Genomic DNA, 19823 nt, shown 5'->3' with positions numbered 1-19823 from the left:
CTCTGGAGGGCGCGCTGGCGGGCGGCCGGCCGGCCGGCACAGCGGCCCCTGCGGCACGCTTACTCATCCCTCTCGCCTCGAGGCGGCGGGATCTCTAAAACAGCTTCTTTTGTGACTGCGCTGTTGCCCGCAGAGCAAACTTTGTGTGCTTCGTCCGCAGGAGGATACTTATTTCTCAGTTCTACTGTTTCAAGTTCAGCCGGGTTTAAGCTGCCGTATAAAAGAAATCTCTTTCATTTGAAGTTGCTTATGGGTGCGTTTCTTAGAAACGATAGAGACAAAGGAGCGAAAGTGCCCTAACATATGCCAGTCTCGAGATGGGCTTCATTAAATCACAGGCGTAGAAAGTTTCACTGATAGGGACAGCAGTGCTATTTCTAGAGAGGGCTCCCTCCAAAGGCTGCAGGGTGGGAAGAGAGCAGCATAGGAGCCCCGGGAGCTGTGCCCTGCCACCAGCGGCTAGGGGTCCTACAAGGCGCCTGGGGCAGTGGGTGCCTGGGGCAGTGGGTGCCCAGCGCAGCGGGTGCCAGCGCAGTGGGAGCCCGGCTGCTCTGCGTGGCCATCTGTGCCTGCTGCACCTGCACGCACAGCCGTGTCCCCCCGACAGCCAGTGCCAGGGCTCACATTCGCCGCTTTGCAGGCAGCGAAAGCAAGAGGAGAGGAATCTCGGCTTTATCGCTCACCATGACGCCTATTTTCAGGCCCTGGATAACATTAAGGCTCTTCTCTACAATCTCTCTGACTTTCCCCATCCTTTCTAAAACCAGGCCTAGACAGCAGCCTCCAGCTCCATCCCCCAGCACCGACTGCCCCAGATAACAAAAGCGTAGCCAGCAGATATGATGCGATGCATAGAAAACATCTCACACCTCTGCCTAGAAAGGGTCTAGTCAAACGAACACCAACGGTCTTGCTGCTTGCTACCTCTGCCAAGTTTCCTCAGGAGCAGGAACAAGGAGAAAATGCAGGTTTCCTTACACAGAATAGCTCTATTCAAAAGCAAAGCTTGCAAAGACAAAAAGAGCTCAAATCGTTCCAGCTGTTAGCACTGCCCCAGGGCTCTGCCAAGTCAGGCAGGGCCCATAAAGCAAGTGCATTCGTGTGTTATCAGCCTCTTGGTGAGACTGTCCCTCACCCCAAGGAAGTGTCTCTTTACATGGTCTTGGGGGAAGGATAGTATGATTGTTATAGTATGAGTTTAGGATTTAGGATTTCCTGGCCTGCAATAACTGTGTGATCTTCAGCAAGTCACTTAATATCTTCCTGGCAATTCTTCGTTCTTTAAAATTATAAGGATAAATGTGCTTCCCTGCTCGCAGTAGGTTGTGAGGAGAGACGTAACTCAGACGTTGAAGTGCTGAGACACTGTGATAATGTGTGTATCATAAAAAGAAACAGTCTCCTGAATACATTGAGGAAGACAGAAAACAGGTCAGACCTCAAGGAAGAGCATATGTCAGTCTAGCAGAGCAATGTGCAGTCAGACTTCTCTACAGCTTTTTCTTTTCCTGCTGTGAAGGACTAAAGCCATGGCTCGCTAGCATCATCCACTAGTCACCAAAGCAACAATCCACAGTCAACTGTATCAAAACCTTTGGGCAAGATCTTCACTCTGCACTAGAAAGTTACAGTAAAACGGTCGTGGTGCCTGTTGCCTGTTATACGCAGTGGCCACAGTGCATGGGGAACTGTTTACAGAAGAACTAGCTTGCTGTGATGACCCCTGATGAAATCTCAGAATCAGAAAGGCTGCCTTCATTGTGGAAGAGAGGATAACCCAGACTCCATCTGCTTACCAGGAAGGCTGGGTCTGGATTCACATGAGGGCTGGAGCAAAGGGCTTGTTTCGAAAGACAAGAACGCTGGAAGGCCACAATATCTGAGACAGACAAAGCGATCCTCAAGTAAAATGGATAATGCTGGTCAGAAACAACCTCAGGTACATCACCTTTGTGTCCAAAAATGACCTCTTCCCATTTTTGATGAACTCATAATGAAATGAGTTCATTACTCGTTTGTTCTCAAACAGGTTATTCTGAGCCCTAAGAAGGCCAGTGCTGCACATAGTCAATACAGTGCAGTACATATAAGCTTGACCTTTATGGTGGATGAGGCTCTGTGACTTTTCAGATTGACCTTTTTGCTGAGACTTTCATGTGATTATAATGCTGATAGCAAAATTGTTGTCATGGTTGGGGGTAAGAATCATGTTCTCAAACAAAACGCTCTGTGGCAGCTTATAGTACCAAAAGATAAATAAACTCAAGAAAAGGAAGTCTATAATTAGGAAAAGGGAAAATTCCATGAACCTGTAACAGAATTTGGTACAAAGTGGCTCGTGAAACCTTCAGGGGGCCATGAGAAAAGCGTTAGCCCAGGAAAATAGACAAAAAGAGTTTGCGGTAAACATGATGACAAAATTAGATCGATTAAAAATGCAATCAATCAGCCTTAATACAAGAGTGTATGAACCAGGAAGAAAAAGATAAAAAGCAAGACCAGAACTCAGCACTCCACTAGTACAAGAATTTCCTATTATGAGGAAGGTATCAGAATTCGATCTAACTGGAGCAAATCAGTGTATCTTTGTCTATTATCACGCAAAACAAGAGAAAAATAAACTCAGTGAATAACAGCACAGAATATCGGTCTATGTGAAGTTCAGACATGAGGACCAATATCGCAGCTGCTGCTGCAGCTTCATCAGGCCAGAGACTAGGTTCTTCCGAATGCACCAACCCCAGGTTATGCACTGGTGTAAAGCAACACTTTTGCCTGTGTTTTGTTTTTATGAGAAATCCTGTCCTAAATGTAAGACAGTATCATTAAAACTAACATTCTGGAAAAAAAATTTTCCTTTTGATCATCTACTTTGAACATAGAAAAAGACAAAGAGTAACATTCTCTCGGAAAATAGAGCATTTGGATCATTTTTCTTCTTTTTCATTCTCTTAAAAGGGAAAGGCACTTAAAAATGGTGAAGCATCATTTTAAAACAGATTTATCAGCCTTTCCAGTTTCCCTTAGGCTTTTATTGTCATGAAACTTTGAGCATGGAGGGAATAATTTGTCCCACGTAAAGAACGCGCCTTGTGGGGGACCCAGGCACAGTAGAGTCTCCTATCCCAGAGCTCAAACTCATGGTTTCTCTCTGCTGGATCATTTTCAACTGCCAGAATCGTGATCCTTGTTATCCTTTAATCTTCAGAAGAAAGGCTGGGTCGCAATCCTTATTCATATGATGCTCTGTTTACACTTTTTTGGATTTTTAGAGGGTGGGTTCGCATTTCACCTACACTACCTTTCCAGTGCACACTGCTATACAGGAGCCTTGACGTAATAAGACCCATTATTTCTCCATAAAGACATCTTCCCAGATGAGCTTTCTGATCTTCCTCTTGTTTGTATTTATGATTGAAAGTGTAATGTACCCAAAATGACAGTGTAAATCATTAGAGTTTAATCATCAAAAGTGTTTTCGCCTCTGAATAATCTTTGGCTAAACAAGCCAGTGTGATGACTAAAGAAGACAGGGCTTTTTATGGACAGCTTGCATGTGCCCGTGTAACGTAGACAGCAAGTGCACATGTAAGATCGGGTCACATATTTCATATTGGAACAAGCAAAATGTGGTGCACAAATCCAAGCACTGTTCCATTGTATTCCAGCACAGTAATTGTTCCAATGTGGGAATAATAGGATCTGAGCCAGATCGACCCACCTGGCAAAATTCAGGAGGATCCGAGGCTCACTCGGATGTGGGATTTCCCTCACATGTTTGGAATTGCTAATGGCAGATAACATACTGCGTATGTTATTCAAAAGGCAATCTGGCCCTGCAAGAAGGTCAGCAGTTTGGATCTGTGACCTTGACAGCCGGAAGAGATGAATCTCTCACTTCAAGCAGTTCAAAGGCAAAATAGTGTATGCTTGCTAGAACTGTACGAATATTCCCAGTTAATAGGCTACATTAATGTCTAAAAGTTAAATTACGGTCTTTATACTTTTTCTGCCTTTCCTCTAAATAGTCGTCTCTGACTGTGCATGTATGGACAAGAGAGATTTTGAATTAATAAATACGGTATTATGGCCTGATCCTTTAAGCAATGAAGAGCTGAAAGGCTGATTTGTGTTTCAGTCCTAGGCACACTGACAACAGGGTAAATATGGAGCTTGATGCAAGGGATTCAACTGTGCAACTGACGTTAAAGCTTTTCGGAGCCACAAGAAAAACAAAATGACATTCTCTTGCTTGGTCAAGAAATTAAATACAGATTGTGACTTATTCAAAGAGTTCAAAGTAAATTACTTTTTCCATTGAAATCAATGAGAAGGACTTTCTATTTCAGTTCATCAGACCTGCTGCCAGCTGAGAAAAGTGACTTTATCTGGGATCTTTATCACCATTTGCTGTCCTGGATTGTTGGGTTTTCTGCTTTCTTTCTTTGACTGATTGATGATTGGTCCTATAAATGCAACATTCATTTTTTTCTAAAGCCAATTCAACTGCTTTCAATAACTGCCTAGAATTTTGAAAAATCACTGGAATTTTCCTTTAAGACATTGTAAATGCCAGAACAAAGACTAATATTAGCTGAATGAAACATCCAAAGCACACATCTTATTTCCCAACAAGCCTGTTAAAGTGAGATTGCAGCCAGGATGAGATCTATGCAGACATTCTGACTAGGCTTGACTTTTTATTCAGTGACCTCTCTGAAAATGACATGCATACTTTGACTTTGTCTTCATTTATCCCTGTTTGGTTAAGGCTGGTATCACTTGAACGGACTTGCTCTTTTTCCGTTGACAGCAGCAGTACCACAACTGTGCACAGTCACTTAGAAGCCACTACAGAATACGAAGTAGATGTGCCTAAGGGAGATTAGGCTGATGTCTAAGCTGCATTCACTCAAAGATGTCAACTCTATCTGCTTGCATGTACTGATCCTAAATTTTGTTTTAGGGGATTACATGTTGGTATTGCCATCTCCAAGATCTGGGCTGATTCCCAGCCTGACAACTGCCATTCTTTCTTAAAACCATGTGTCCATACAAACATGGTATCTTTTCCCTTTACTTTCTGTATGAGATTTGTAGCTGAGCTAGGGCTGGTATAAAATTAGCACAGTCTTAGCCTGTGTGCAGCTACACCACCTCAGGCAGGCTGAGGATCTGGCAGCTGAATCACAAGGGCCCAGTTTCTAACCTTATTTAATAATCATCATAACATTTAGCTGTTAAGTAGCCAAAGTAATTAACCATATCATTCCAAACTTCCCGTGCCCTTTGGTTATCTCGCTCAGCATGGTCTTTGCTGCGCAGCTTGTCTCATGTGCTCACTGTGCCCGGTGAGTGATACACCAGGGCATGTGGGGGCTCTGCCCGGCTGATTTCACTCTGGGGTCATTCGCCCCAGAAGCTGTGCTTTGAGACATAGAAAAGATAGAAAAATGTTTATGTTTGAGGTGGTGTGAATGAATGTGCCCTGGGAGGTAAGTGTGGAAGCAGAAGCTCATGGTGCAACCAGCGTTTTAAGAGCTGTGAGAGCTGGGTGCAGCTTGCAGCAGTTTCCAGAGAGAAGGGACACTGAGAAAAGCAGGTTTGTCTGAAGAGCATTTGCACTCCTCGTTTTCATGCTAGGCTGGGCCAGCCCTGGGGATAGTGGATGCTCCTGACACCACGAGCACACACCAAAACCTCCAGTCAGCTGACAGTGAAGAGTGGCAGACTGGACCTGTGGGGCCATGGGGCAGGAGTGCCCCTGGCAAAGGCAGAGACTTACCCAGAGTGCTCGCTGTCCCCTGAAGGAGAAGGATGCGCTGGGGAAGTCTCCACATCCCTGTGCTTGATGATTACTTCTTCCCAATGCCAAGGATGCGATTATCCAGAAACGTGTGTACCAGCGCAACCCCACGTCACCGGCCGGGCACTACGGTCACCTCGGTGCTCGTGAGCCAGGGTTACCCGCACCGATGCAGCCCTTGCCGTCACAGCCAGTGCAGGCAACCAGAAATGTTAGGTCCAGATCAAAGAGCCCAGAGACATGCCAGATAATTGAGCATACCTGAATGGGAGGCGTTTGGATCTAACACTTTGGCAGAGGCCTAGTAAGAGGATACTCAAGGGTTTGCTATCAGTAAACTAAAGGAAATTATTATTTTCATTTGTTAAGGACTGTTCTTGTAATGGATTTGTTTTACTCTTGAATTACAGTCTCCAGCTCAAGGAAAAAAATCAGATCTATACTCTTCATTGAAAATCTTGTTTTGGATTAGGAGGGAGACGGAGAAAGGGAGACCCAGATCTCTGTTTTGTAGAAGGAGCAAAGGACGTGAAATACATCAAGAAGTGGAATAGGCAACAAGTTTATGGCAGTTACCAAGGATCTGGCCCAACACCTATGTCAGCTGCCCAAACAAAATAGCACAAAATGCTCTCTGATAACGGAGGTTTTGATAAGAGACAGAGCGTGTCGTTTAATTAATACGCACGCAGGACACGCTTAATGGCAGTGATGGTGACTGCTGTTAGTGGACAAGAGGAATTTACTTGCAATTGCTGGACTGCGGGACTATGAGTCACTGAGCGGAGAGCACCACATCCAGCCCTCACCGAGCTCGCCTGGTTTCTGTGGAGGTCTGCTAAGGATGAATCTGGCCCAAGTGCCACCAAGTGCCTTGCCTGCTTTCCAGTAAACACTGTGCTCATTGTTACTGGGTTGCCACGTAGCAACTGGATAAGAGAGGCTGGCTGGCCCTACCAGCCGCCTGCGCTCAGTAATGTGTGTCTGGGGTAACTTGCTCAGAGTGGATAAAATCACCATCCCACAGAGGACCACTGCATTGCGTATGCTCCAATGTAGCCTTTTTTAAGGCATCAAAGCAACCTGATTTCACCCCAAATGAGATGTGATCTTCCTGCTGAATTCGACCCAGTTGTGCCTGTTGCAAAAGCGATAGCAGTTTGTTTGTACAGACCTATTGCCCTTCAGTTCCCCTTTCCTTGGAAGAGGGAAGTGCCTTTTTATCGCAGGAACTCGGTGTTTATGGTATGGAGTGCACCCAATAAGCCAGGAAGTGCCAAGGAGTGATGAAGGAATTTTAAGGCTGTAAGATTTTATTTTGATCATATCGTCCACGGAAGCACAGTGCTTCCAAACAACAGCGATGATGATATAGGTTATAGGGTTTTTTATTATCATGTTTTTGGCACCACATAGATATTCAGGGCAGGCTAGTGGCTCAAACACTGTTCAGGGACATTAAAGGCATGAGTTCAGCCCAGCCACAAACTTCCTGGAGATAAATTGCTCCGTCTGTTTTGTGACTCATTCTCTGTCTATGAAAAGAGAGCTACTATCTCACATGGATGCTGAAAGAATGAAGTAGCCTAGTGACTGTCATGCTCTCACCTATAGCGGTGGTGAAGCCCAGGAAAGCTCCCACAGCTCCCACTCTTGCTATTAGCTAGCAACTTTTCAAGGACCAACTACCACTCCTGAGTGTTTGGGGCATTTACCCCTGGTTATATCTTGACAGAGCTTTTAAATATACCGGTACAGCTGAGGTTATAAGACAAGCTCTGCAATTACTATAGTGAGTTATAATGTTAAAAAAAAAAAAATCCAGTAAATTTCATTGTTTTTCATGTTTCATAAATATGCATAATAAAGTAAGAACTTTTTCCTCAAGTATCAGTTTAACTGATACCACAAATTCTCCACCTAGAATATAGTTCTACATGCACAAAAAGAATAAAAAGGTCAGAACTGGAAAACTGTCTATGCCATGAACACTAAAACAATAAATACTGCCATCTATGCAAATCCTCTGAAAATGTACTTTTGCTCTTGATTTTATTTCTACACCATATTTTAAAGAACTCATGTGAGAGAACAAATGTCCCGCCTTTTACCACTAGAAAAATTGCTGCAACTTGCAAGACACAAAATAGATGCCCCGTTCATACAGAAAATTCATACAGATTATTTTCAAGCACACCCCTCTAACGGTTCAGAATCACATTCATGTATATGTGCCTGTATGCATCTATTAATTTCACTGTAAACTTTATTAGCAAATAGAAATGTTTAAGTTATAAAATGGCAACAGCTGTATCATAGCATGACTCCCCATGACCATGGCATCACTGGGGGGTTTCCCTTGGTGTGTTTTTCACAATCCTTCCCTACATCCCAGCAGCAATCACGTGAGCTGTCCTGTTCCCTCAGGCAAAGCTGCCTTGAAAGGATGAGCGAGCCCTCGCACGCAAACTGTTAGGACAAGGCCAGCCCGGGCTGCGGCGGGCGCCCTGTGCACTGCCAGCCCCTCGGGCTGGCGGTGGCCCATGGACGGGGATACGCACCGGGTTTCTGTTCCCCTGCCGTGGACTGAGAGCCGGAGCCCGGAGCGGCGTGTCCAGCCTCAGTCCCTCAGTGTGCCCAGCACAGCCTGGGGAACAGGGCTAGCTTCATACATCTTCTATCTTTTTTTTTGAAACCTCCTGCTAACCTTGGGAAGCAAAAAAAAATGTAATAATGAGAGAGCCCTCTGCTGGTAAATTAACTTCTGACCGGAAAAGAAATGACAAAATTTGGCTCCTGTTGGGTTTCTTCTCAACTCCGTCAGCAGATCTGTAAGGTTATACAAATCAGCTATGTTTCATAACTGCATTAAAGGAACAAGGACATCTGAAAATCTGTGTGCTGGGAAGAGAGTGGTGAACAAGGTCCCCAGGTTAGGGAAATCTAGTTAGGACAGTTTGCTGCTGACTTCCTGTGGCAGATTTAACTATTGAGTTAAAACTCTCTGACATTAGAGGTGACATTACAGTGTAAGTCAGCACAGGATGCTGCCCACTGCGTGAGATGAAGACTCTGAACGCAGGAATTTCAGGCTGGGGAACGGAAAGAGAGGACATGCTTCCTCCCCTCCATGTGCATGCACTGATTATCCAGGTATACTGCATATGCCATGAGCATCAAGTTCTCATACAAGGCATAAATCTGGCCTGCCATTTGTGCTACACAGACTATTAGCAAAGTTCTGGGTATGAATGTTGCTTTTACTAATCTCTGCATTTTAGTCATACTGCAGTAGATATACTGACGTATCAGTTCTTTTAGTAGAGTATTATTACCTTTTAAAAATGAATTTAGGGTTGAAACAAACCTGGGGGGAGAGCAGACATCCAGTTAGACATAAGTGAGCCATGCAGTGGTGCTGGAAAGAAACCATTGCTGCTTTCTTCTGCAGACAAGGAGGTATCATATCACAGGGCAGGAAGGCAATCCTTTTCCCATATACCTTTATCATAACCTGTCCTGGGATTTTGCCATTAGTTTTGACCACTTTGCTATCAAAGCTCTATTAACAAGTGAGTGCAAGCCCAGAGGATATGGGCCTGGGAACTGGTTCCAAGGGGAGAAGAAGCAGAGAGCAGGCATTGTCCCTGTTTGCCAACCCATCCCATCCAGCCATTTCGCTCGGCTGTCACCACTTCCCCAGGGGCAAGGACTGCCTTCCTAAAGTAAGCTTGTATCAAGCCTTACATATCAGGGCTTTGATCCTCATCTGAGCTCCTGGCCACATCAGGAATTCATATTTATCTTTGCAGGGGGAAGAGGTAAAAGGGGAGAGGGTGTGGGAGCTGATGAACAGGCTGTGGGGACAAACACCAAATATGAAGAATGATAATTTGCTGTAGTCAAATGAGGTACGGTACAGAAAGGGAAAAGAAATTGCCAGGAAAAAGCAAAGGAGATGAGGAATGCTAAGCTGCAGCTTGGTCTCCTTCAGGTATTTCTATTAACTTTCTCCATGAAGACCATTTACATTTAAAAATGTCTACAGCAAGGGTTTGCAAATCATCGACCTGTACAGTGTGTACACAAAAGAAGATGTGTAGTAAGCATGGTCCTGCACTGATATGGGGGAGAGGAGGGTTGAAATGACCCAAAAAGCCCTTCCCTCTGCCTTCCTTGCTCCTCTGCCCTGCAGTGCCAGTCCACTGGCAGCTGCGAGTGGGATGGTTTGGTGTCTCGTGCTTCTTGACAGTTGACCACACAAGTTGGAGAGAGAGCAGCACATCCATATTAGACTGTCTCTGAAGAGGAAGGAATTCCTCAAGACCACAGCTGTGTAAGCACCTTCAGTATTCATAAGTTGCATTAACCTCAAGCACCGTGTGTTGGGGTATTGATCTAAAAGCCACTTGATAATATACGGATAAATACTGCATTCATAATAAAGTACAGTGTGTGGCAAGTGGAAATATATGTAGGAGATAATGACAACTTGTTGCAGTTTGAAATAGCGACAAAATGTGATTATCAGAGGTAAAAATACACTACTAATCATTTGGCAAGAGGTCGAGCATACTTCAGCTTCATGGTTCTCATGAAAAGCCTGACAATAAAAAGCAGAGGGACGCTACCTTTGGAACTAACTGCATGAAGGCTTTTTTCGCACTAAGATCAGCTTTTTATGTTCATCTATTGAATTTTAAAACAGCCAATTTGGAGAGGGAGACTTAATAAACTGACCTATTCTCTGCAACACTGGTTTCATATTTTTCATCTCTTTCCTAATATAATCGATAGTAAAGGAAAGATTGGGCTGTAAGTAAAATTGCTCATGTGGGCAGTCAATGGCATGCACTGAAAGGATGTTTTAAACACTCTTAATAACAATTAACTTCTTAGAATGGCGTGTTTCAGCAGCCAGCTGAGCTGCATTTAGTGCACGGTCAGCAGGAATCATACACCTCAGATCATACACCTCTAGAACTCCTCAAATGTCTCATTTTCGAAGAAATCTGTTACACTGGGTATTAATTTAACAGTGGTTAACTCCTTTTTGCAGGAAGAGAATACAGGATGCTCAGGCCTTGCTGCAAAGAGAAGACTTGGGCCTCACTGCAGAGAGGGCAGGGTAAAAGGTGCAAAAGGAGCGGTGGACCTCAACAGTCCATATTGACGTTTATTGCTAACAGGACCCAGGCAGGGAACCCTGACTGTATGATCTTCCACTGAGCACATCCTCCCCTAAGGTGGCTCCACATGTGAGAGGGGCACCATACCAACACAAATTTCCCCGACTGCCGAATATTCTGGTCACAGGCCAGCACACAGGTTTCTTTGACCCTTCAGGTGGGGGTCCTGCAAGACTTGCATCCTGCAAGATGTAGCTGAACATCAGTCTTTGGGTTCAAATGTTGCTCTGGGAGCAGCAAACACTCATGTTTAAACACCTGCGAAGTGTAATCACAGAAACTCTATTTCCTAGGGAAACCATGTGAGAAATGCACAGCTCCTTTCACGAACTAGAACTATTTTATCTTGTACCTCTTTTTACAGGTCTATACTGGGTCCCAGAAGTTTGTCTACTATTTGCAGGTAGTAGAGTTTTGTATTTTAAGGTTAGTATCTTGTTCCAGGAATTGAGTACAGATCTCAAAATGGATTTTATTATTATTATATTTTTTATAAACAATGTAAGATTTTCGCTAAAAACTGAGAATGTTTTCCAGTTGCCAGCTATTTTGTGCCAATTCATTATTCATAATCCTGATTTGAATTTTTAAGACTTTAAGCCAAAAGCTAGTTGTGACATTTAGGAGTGCTGGGCTATTGGAAATGAACACAATGCTAGCGCAGTAGGCCAGATTCATGATACTGCAATTACTCAAAAGACAGAGCACCAGCGGTAGCCCTCACGCCCCGGCGCTGACTTACTTCTCTTTTGCAAGTGATTTCTTGGACCCCATGACGCATCCTAACAACCTCCCTTGCCCCTATCTGCCAGTGCTTGCAAAGAGGATGCACCTTCCAACAGTGATAGCTGGTCTATGTTGCGGAATGTGATCAGAGGTATCAAATGATACCAGACTGGAATCAGATACCTTCACAGTCTTTTAACCGTGCCCTGAGACATCCACTTATGAGCAAATCAGGATTTTTATTGTTATCTAATTGACAGCCAGACCTCAGTAATGTGTGAGCAGTTGCTGGACTGTGGTTTAACTAAGTGCCAAGTGGAGAGATACTGAGATTGTTTCACACAAACTCCCTTTGGACCAGAAGCAATAAGGTCATGTTCACATGGAGGGTCTCTGCGCAAACGTACCTCTCCATTCAGCAGCTTAGGGAACTCGGTGCTTTATCCAAACAGTGTCACTGAAGCTTTCTTTTCCCCTTCACTGTATGTTCTTGGGCTTGTTTTCTGTACCTAATACATTACTTGCTTACTTGCTTTAGCTATGTTGTCCCAAACTCCCTCCTATTCTGGATGGCCAAGCACTATGACTGAAATAACCTCAGACCATGTAAGAACAATGGAGGAGATATTCAAAAGCACAGACAAGAGCTAGGTTCTCATTTGTGTCTTTGAAAATTCCCCTCATTAGTATTATAAGCATATCTTAAGAAGGATGCCTGATAGTTACAGCCCATCTGGCATCACGGAGAAAAGAAAGACAATGTTCAAATAACAGGAGACCTGTTCGCCAAAAGCATATGCTGGAGGGTTGCCAGATTATATCCCAGGTGTTGGGTGCACGTCCTCTGGACAGCTTTCTGTGAGCAGCCCTTGTTGCTGTATGTCGGACCCTTGCTCATACTGAGCAGCACCCTCTTTCTAGCAAAGTCTCACAGAGGTCAGTAAAACACTTTAGAGAGTCTAATGAGATGTACATCAGAATCAGTTCTGCAACACAGCACCCACTTTTCAATGTCTCCAAAACCACCTAGGAAATGTAAGGTTCCTCTTGCTTTCTTTTTCTGGTTTCCACTTGCTCCATGTAAAGAAAAGCTCACCTCCGCACAAGCTTTGTTCTATAATCCACTCTCCAGTCTCTGGTTTAAAACACACCAGATTCCAGCTATAAACTGCTTCAAATATCCTGAGAACTTCTGTAAAGCACAATGCAAATCTGAAAAGTTCAAGCCTGGTGCTAATGCAATAAAAGAAAGCGAATATGATTCCAGATATACAGTTGGTGTAATGCCTTTAGGAACCGCTCCATCAGTTTGATTTAGAAAATGATTGTATTATGTTAAAACAACTAAATTGGATAAGAGGGAGAGGGATTTGTTGACGTAAATCTTGTCTCTGGGTTCCAAACCCCTCCAACTAAATGCAAATAAGAAAATATATAGAGAGAGAACTGCCAATTTCCCCCAAGGAGATGCTTTTTCAAGGAAGTAAAAGTCCATATTGGAAATCAATCCACTTGTTTATAAAGCAAAAAACCTCTACTGGAAGTCAGCGGGAAGGAATATTGGAAGTGAACCATCAAACAGAAGAGAACAAAGGAAAAAAAAAACCACCCGAACTATATATCCCAGGCTTATTGTTTTCAGATAATGGTCCTGGCATGAATCAGGAATAATTTGACATGCGTCAGCTGAACATCACCAGCTCAAAGCAAGAAAAAGACAATAGAAGAGAAATCAAAAATAAGGCCAGTGGCCTTAGTAAAGGTCAAAATGAATAACCAACATTAGGAAAAAACAAGGCAGGAATTATGCTAAGCATCAGGAATTCTTAAAATATTTTCCACGGACCTAACAGTGTGCACTAGTGGCAATCTTCATCCTACCAAATGACAACAATAGATATTCCCTTTAACATTTCTCCTGACAGGATCGTCCTGACAAAGGATATCAGCATAGCGGGAGCAGGGAGCCTGGGCAGAGGCCAGAGTAGGAGATGAAGGACTGAGTTCCCTTCTACTTTCCCCTACCCCTACATCTCCCAAAAATGGGGGGAACAGAGGCAGGGAGAAGAGCCCACTGGAGGCAGCTTTCCCCAGAGAGTTTGGGAACCAACTGTGATTTCACCAATCAATGCTACCGAAACACTCCCAGCCTGGCTCTGCTTACACCCAACCTTCTGCTTAAAGAGGTAATTGAATATGGCTTGGCTGAATTAAATAGAAGATCTGGGAAATAACTGCAGCTTCATTCTGTAGAAATTATGGGAAATATTATCAATACATACATCTGTATAATGCTAAACAGCTGTCAAGAAGTAAAAAGAAACAAATCTGGAACGGCACTGTTACACAACTCCATATAAGATTCTTTCCCTTTAACCATAATTGCTCCTTCATCTATTACACCAGCAGGGAAACCTTCTCCCGAGGTGGTGAATTAACTCATCAACATTATTCAAAGTTTTGATTGCTGAGCAATAGCCAAAGTGTGGTTGGTCATTGTCCCAATCCCCCTGGGCTGGGGGGGTGCGAGGCTGGAGCACCACACGCCCACTGGAGGCCAGGCACGCAGGTTGTTCGCAGCACTTCTTTTAGGTAGATGTGGGTGTTAACGGCCCCCTACGTGGCTGGTGGAGGTGTTCCTCAATGAACGCTTGAGCTATGCCCTGGGCCATTGGCTTCTGGGAAGGTGGTCCTATTTAGGCATTGCTGACCTGGATGTGCCTTGATCTCAGCCTGAAATCACCCTTAATTTGAGCCAAATCATCATGCAAGTAAATATGAGTAATGCAGTCATAAGTCCCAATAGACAGCATGGTTGCAAAGATAATTATGGATACTGGCTGATAGAAATGGAAAAATCCTGCTTAATCTCTTTGTCCCCAAGGCAAATTCACAAGGGCATGTTGCCCTTGCTGAGACGCCACAGCACCTCTTTGACCCACTGCTTTGCAGCCAGCAGTGGCCAAGCTGGCTCCTCCACCCCTGCCTTCCCGGGCCACTGTTCCTGGGCTGATCGCAGCCTTCTCCCTGGACTCCTGACCATTCCCACCTCTTTGGAAAGGCTACCATCTTCCTGGCAGTCTGGGCAAACTCGTTTCTTGTCCCAGGGGCACATATTACCACCTGCCCTAGCACTTGACTAAATCGTGAGCAAATTGCTAATCTCTTAAGGAGTGAAATGCTCCTTCCTGCTCAGTACCCTAAAGGACTCCCCTAAGAAGCCTTATCATACATTAAATCTCACACAGTCTATGACCATATAGACTAGTCCCCACACATCATACAGACATCTAAATTAAATTAGTGACGGAAATCAGCATCCCCTCTTTCACCAAGAGCAAACAAATAGCAGCAAGTCTCTTGGGTATGACAATCCACTTGGAAGAGACTGAGGCCAACTGTTTTTTGGAGGATGGCAATGACAATTATTCTAAGAAACCAAAAAAAAAACAACAGCTCCTCTAGCACTAGGGTATAAGCTAGAGCTGTGAGCAAAACAAAGAACAGCAAGAGAGTGTCCTTTCATTCCCTTTTACTGAGGCACAGCTCAGCCTTTGAAAAGAAGCATACTCTAAAAAGAGTGTTTTGAGCCCACGAAGATACAAATAATGCTAAGGGCCAGCCCTCCCACTGACCAAACAGTGCACGGGGAAGGTGCCAGGCCGTGACTGAACTGGGGTCCCAGCAACGGAAGCACCGGAAGATACACTGCACTCACATCCTTAGGTGGTAGTTAGAGGGAGAGAAGTTGATGTGAGAGCTTATAACTAGCTCAGAAAAAGGTACATTTACAAATACTAGAAGAATGGGTTGGTGCAGAGAGAGAAAGCTTTGTTTCTTTCCTTGGCCATTGCTGGTTTAAACCAGAAGAGCTGGAGTGCTGTACTACTATAGCATTTCAGCCCTGGAAAGGACCAAGGTTTCCTCACACCCGGGGCAGTGGACACTGAAACAACCAGAAAGCAAAAAAAAGCTCACCTGCCATTAGGCCAATATTTTATTAAATAAATAATATTTAAAAAATAAATAAATAAAGTCTTCTTTTCTCCTTGGAAGCCAGTTCCCTCTGATGCTCACAGATAATTCTTGCATTGTCAGCTCATATTTAGTGATTCTTTCCAGGGGACCAAAAGAACCTCATTAGCATTAGATAATTTAGGCTTCTAATATCCTGCTTAAATTGTGACCGTGACATAGCTTGAGGAGCATGAGTGAGTACGCACGGTAAATGCAAAGAAAAGCTAAGTGCATACAAGTCTCACTGGGTGTCTCACAGAAATCCCTGTGGAGAGAAATCATCTACTGCTGCCTTAGTGCAAAGGCCTAGGCCTGTCACTCAAGCCATAGCAACTCTTTTTATTCACAGGGGAGGGAGTTTTTCAAGATAGCAGGCATCAGCAAGTGCAGTGGACAGAGGAGCAGCATGCACCTTGCAACATTTCCTAGGAGGCAGCTCCTGTGCCAGGGGGAGAAGCAGGAGCAGCAGAACAAGGAAGGTTAACACCCAAAGAAGAGCTTCACTGGCCAGCTCACACCTTTAAAAGACCAGCCTCTGTCACTGCATTACAGCTGAGATAGTTCACATTGTGGAAAAATGCCCAGCAGACTCCCTGGTGCCACTGTGCTGTCTAATGCTGGCTTTCCACTACCCACCTCTCTGCATATGCACAGACAAGGCACCTGCCAGCTGGGACTGCTCCAGTAAGAAAGGTTCAGCTTTTAAGACAAGTGCTATCTATCACAACTCCAGTTTCCCCCTAAGATGAACTTGGCCTCAACCCATCACTTGTCCTCTGACCTTCTCCCATTCCTGCCTAGTGCCACTCCTGCATGGCTGTCTGCTTCCAGTCCTGCACTGTCCGGGATCAAAAATACCAGGGAGATGCTTCTGAGAGGTTCTTCTTCCTCTTGGAAATCCTTCAGGCAGCTGCAGACTGCTGTGAGACTTCTGCAAGAGAGAGCAAAATGTGCTCATCCAAAAGCTGACAGGTGCTGGAAACATTTTCACCTTAAAATATCCCATTGCTGCCTCTACTGCTAGTGAGAGTCAGCCCTGTGCATGGCCAGCTTTTGGCCCTGGTAACGATTTCTTTTCCCAAGGTCACCTGCAGAAAAACCAGAAATAGGAACAAGATATCCCTACTCCAAATCTCGCACTTTAATCACGTGGCCATTGCCTCCCTCTTTTGCATTTGCCAATTTTATACTGTCCTGTATATAGCGACAGTCATGCTCTACAGCACCAGTCTCCTCCAAAATGAAAATCAACAGAAGTCACCACTGATTTAAAAACCGAAGCAAACAAACTTTTCACTAACTCCAACAATTGCTTGGAAAGGATGAAAGCACTCAAGACACCCACACAGAATCAGGTTTCTAGGACACTAGCCATTGTATCAGGACTGCACTACTTCCCCTTATCATTTCCATTTTTACACGCTGGACTCTTGTATCACACTTTACTCGAGAGCATATCAGGATCTAACATTCTGTACCAGCCCGGGGAAAATAGGAGGGGGAGCGAAAGGGCTGTAACCACCAGCTCTATTTGTGTATCAGCCAGACCTATGCTGCTGGATAAATATACCATATGAAAATCTCTGGGAGAAGAGCGATTACGCTATGAGTGGCTTATCTGCGTGATATTTGATTAACAGAAAAGGAGCTAAACAAACAGTGATTTCTCTTCGGCAACCTGTCCTATTTCCTCCTTGAGAGGTAGAATACGAAAAGAAGAAAGCAAAAAGGTTATTTTTAGGTAGAGCGAGCTCTTGCTGATGACCTGTTCCCGCATCCCAGGCGGCTGCCACCTGCCGAAGGTTTGGGGAAGGAGAGCGTCGCCCGCGGGACGCAGCCCGCTCCGGGGGGTCTGGCACCTCCCGCCTGCAGCACCGCGTGCCCAGGGCCCTGCCACGGGGGGCGGCGGAAGCAAGAGACAAGGAAATAACCTAGCCCTCTTGAAATTAATAGCAAAACTTCTGCTGATTTCAGGATTTCGGGGTTGGGGTTTCATCCAGAGATTTTATTAGCAAAGACCTCCGTTTCTGCCTTCAATTACTGCAGCAGCAAAAAAAATACATTTCAATTAACACTCACATCAGTAGCACATGGTGTGAACTACTGTCAGCGATAGATGCCCGACCCATCCTCCCACAGAAGTGTAGCCACCCTATAACACGGCTGCAGCCTGGGAACCTTCCTTCGGCGCGAGGCCACCATTTTGTTGCGTTCCCAGTCTCCGGGCCGGAGCTATAAAGCACCCACCATCCACTGTGCACGCTCCTGGAGCCAAGAGCAGCTGCAAGCTTCTCCCGTCACCTGGGCAGGCGTCAGACGGGGCCTTCAAAGAGGCTCCCTCCCGGGCAGGGCAAGGGGACCCTTCTCCAAAATCACCTAGGATCGGCCCGTTTTTCCAAGGAGCAATTCCTGCCTCTCGCCAGGCTCCCCGGCGGCTCTGGGCGCAAGCCTCAAGTCCATCCACCCAAGGGTGAATCCTCTTTTGAAAAAAAGCCTGTGGAAAATACTCAGGAGCATATAATCCACCCCCCTTCTTTTGTCTTGTTTTGGGGGGTTTTTTGCTAGAAGTCTGTAAGTATAATATATGTATAACAATGATGTTATACAACAGTGTATGTGCAGTGAGGAAAATTAGAAAAGCTCTTATTTTCAGAAATTACCTGTGCAACCCCAGAATATCCTCCTCACCTTAAAGACGTATTTCCCTTATAAAACTGAAATGTCCTGCTTGGATGTAAACCATTTTGTAGGCAGCTTGGACATTATATTTTTTACATCAAGATGGGGATTTCAGTACTTCTTGGGGGAAACTTCACACAGACATCTCAAGGGTTTCCTTTCTTTTCCTTTTTCTCAAGTTTTCTGTGTGCAAAATCGAGAGTCTTGTTTTTCTCTTTTCTCATAGAGAAAAAATGATCCTGATTCAAAGCAGCACTGAAATACAAGGCTCTGCCAGATGTTACATAAACGATGATGTAATGCCCAAGTATTTCATTACACATGCAGCTCTGTTCTTCAGCTCAGCAGTGATTTATTACATTTTGTCAATCCCATTTTATGTACCCACATAATTTTTACATCATTTTTCTTCATGACATTGTTACGTTCTCACAGAAGCACATAGAGATAACATCATAACAGTGCAGGCAATGAAGTTAGCATTTTACAAATAATGTTACTAATAAATAAGTATACCAGTGAGGGGGAAATGGTCGGTCTGAGAGAGTGAAAAGCAAATTTACCTTTGAATAATCTGATGGGGGAAAAAGGCCATGGTTCCAATCAGAAAACTGAGTTGGTATCCTCTCGGAGCATCTTCTGCCTTCATGCAGAACAGGGAGAAAATGCTGTTCTTGTCTCTTCTTAGTTTAATCGCACGTTCTCTTTGTTTTCCTAATGTGCTCAGTGTGCTGCCGGCTAGATCTGATACACCAGCTGCTTGGTCAAATAGATTAATCAGCAAGCACAAGAAGATCAACACTCAAAATCTATTTTGACCCTGAAATTACCAAGGCATAGGGTATATTAGCTTTTTTCTAATCTCCCATCAAGGTTTGTTATAAAAAGCACACCCAGCAACATCACTTCATATACCGAGAAAAAGAATTCCAGAAACTATGAACTGAAAAGATATGAAGGTCATGTCAAAATAATGCAGCAGGAGACTTAAAAGATGCATTCCTACAGAAATATGGTTAGAGAAAATAACCCTTCTAGTGAGCAGAATACCCAGAATCTTGTCAGACGACTGAAGCCGAGTTCTCCTACCTAGCAGCCAGCCACTAACCTGTATCACATAAAACGTTGCAGTGAGCAGATGCAGTTGATAATAATTTAAAATTTTCTTGTTCCAAGGAGTACAGGGCCACATTCTGTTTTTGCTATGTCACTAGAAAATCAAAATGATCTTCTGTTTTAAATGGGGTTATCCCCCTTGCACATGGAGTCTCCAACGGACAGCATTTGTTATTCAGGGGTTAAGGTAAGGGTCAGCAGAGCGCTCAGGCACCTGCTTACGTCTCATTAATTTCAATGGTTAAGCTCATGCTCAGAAATTCAGCTCAGCCAAAGGCTCATTCTGCTGC

At 44.4% G+C, this 19823-nt stretch overlaps 1 long non-coding RNA gene across 3 annotated transcripts in view; it reads right to left on the bottom strand.

The window, feature by feature from the left end:
• Nucleotides 1-19504, bottom strand: part of LOC104152966 (uncharacterized) — a 59258-nt gene extending 39754 nt beyond the window's left edge. For all 3 annotated transcript variants that reach the window (XR_696110.2, XR_011137944.1, XR_011137945.1), the window contains exon 1: nt 18981-19504. This is a non-coding gene — a long non-coding RNA (uncharacterized lncRNA). The remainder of the gene's footprint in view (nt 1-18980) is intronic.
• Between the last annotated feature and the right edge of the window lie 319 nt (nt 19505-19823).

The sequence above is a fragment of the Struthio camelus genome, chromosome Z, assembly GCF_040807025.1.
Source record: "Struthio camelus isolate bStrCam1 chromosome Z, bStrCam1.hap1, whole genome shotgun sequence".
In the NCBI taxonomy this organism is placed as follows: Eukaryota; Metazoa; Chordata; class Aves; order Struthioniformes; family Struthionidae; genus Struthio; species Struthio camelus.
The sequence above is the reverse complement of the archived record's forward strand: the minus strand, read 5'-3'. Positions and strand labels throughout refer to the sequence as shown.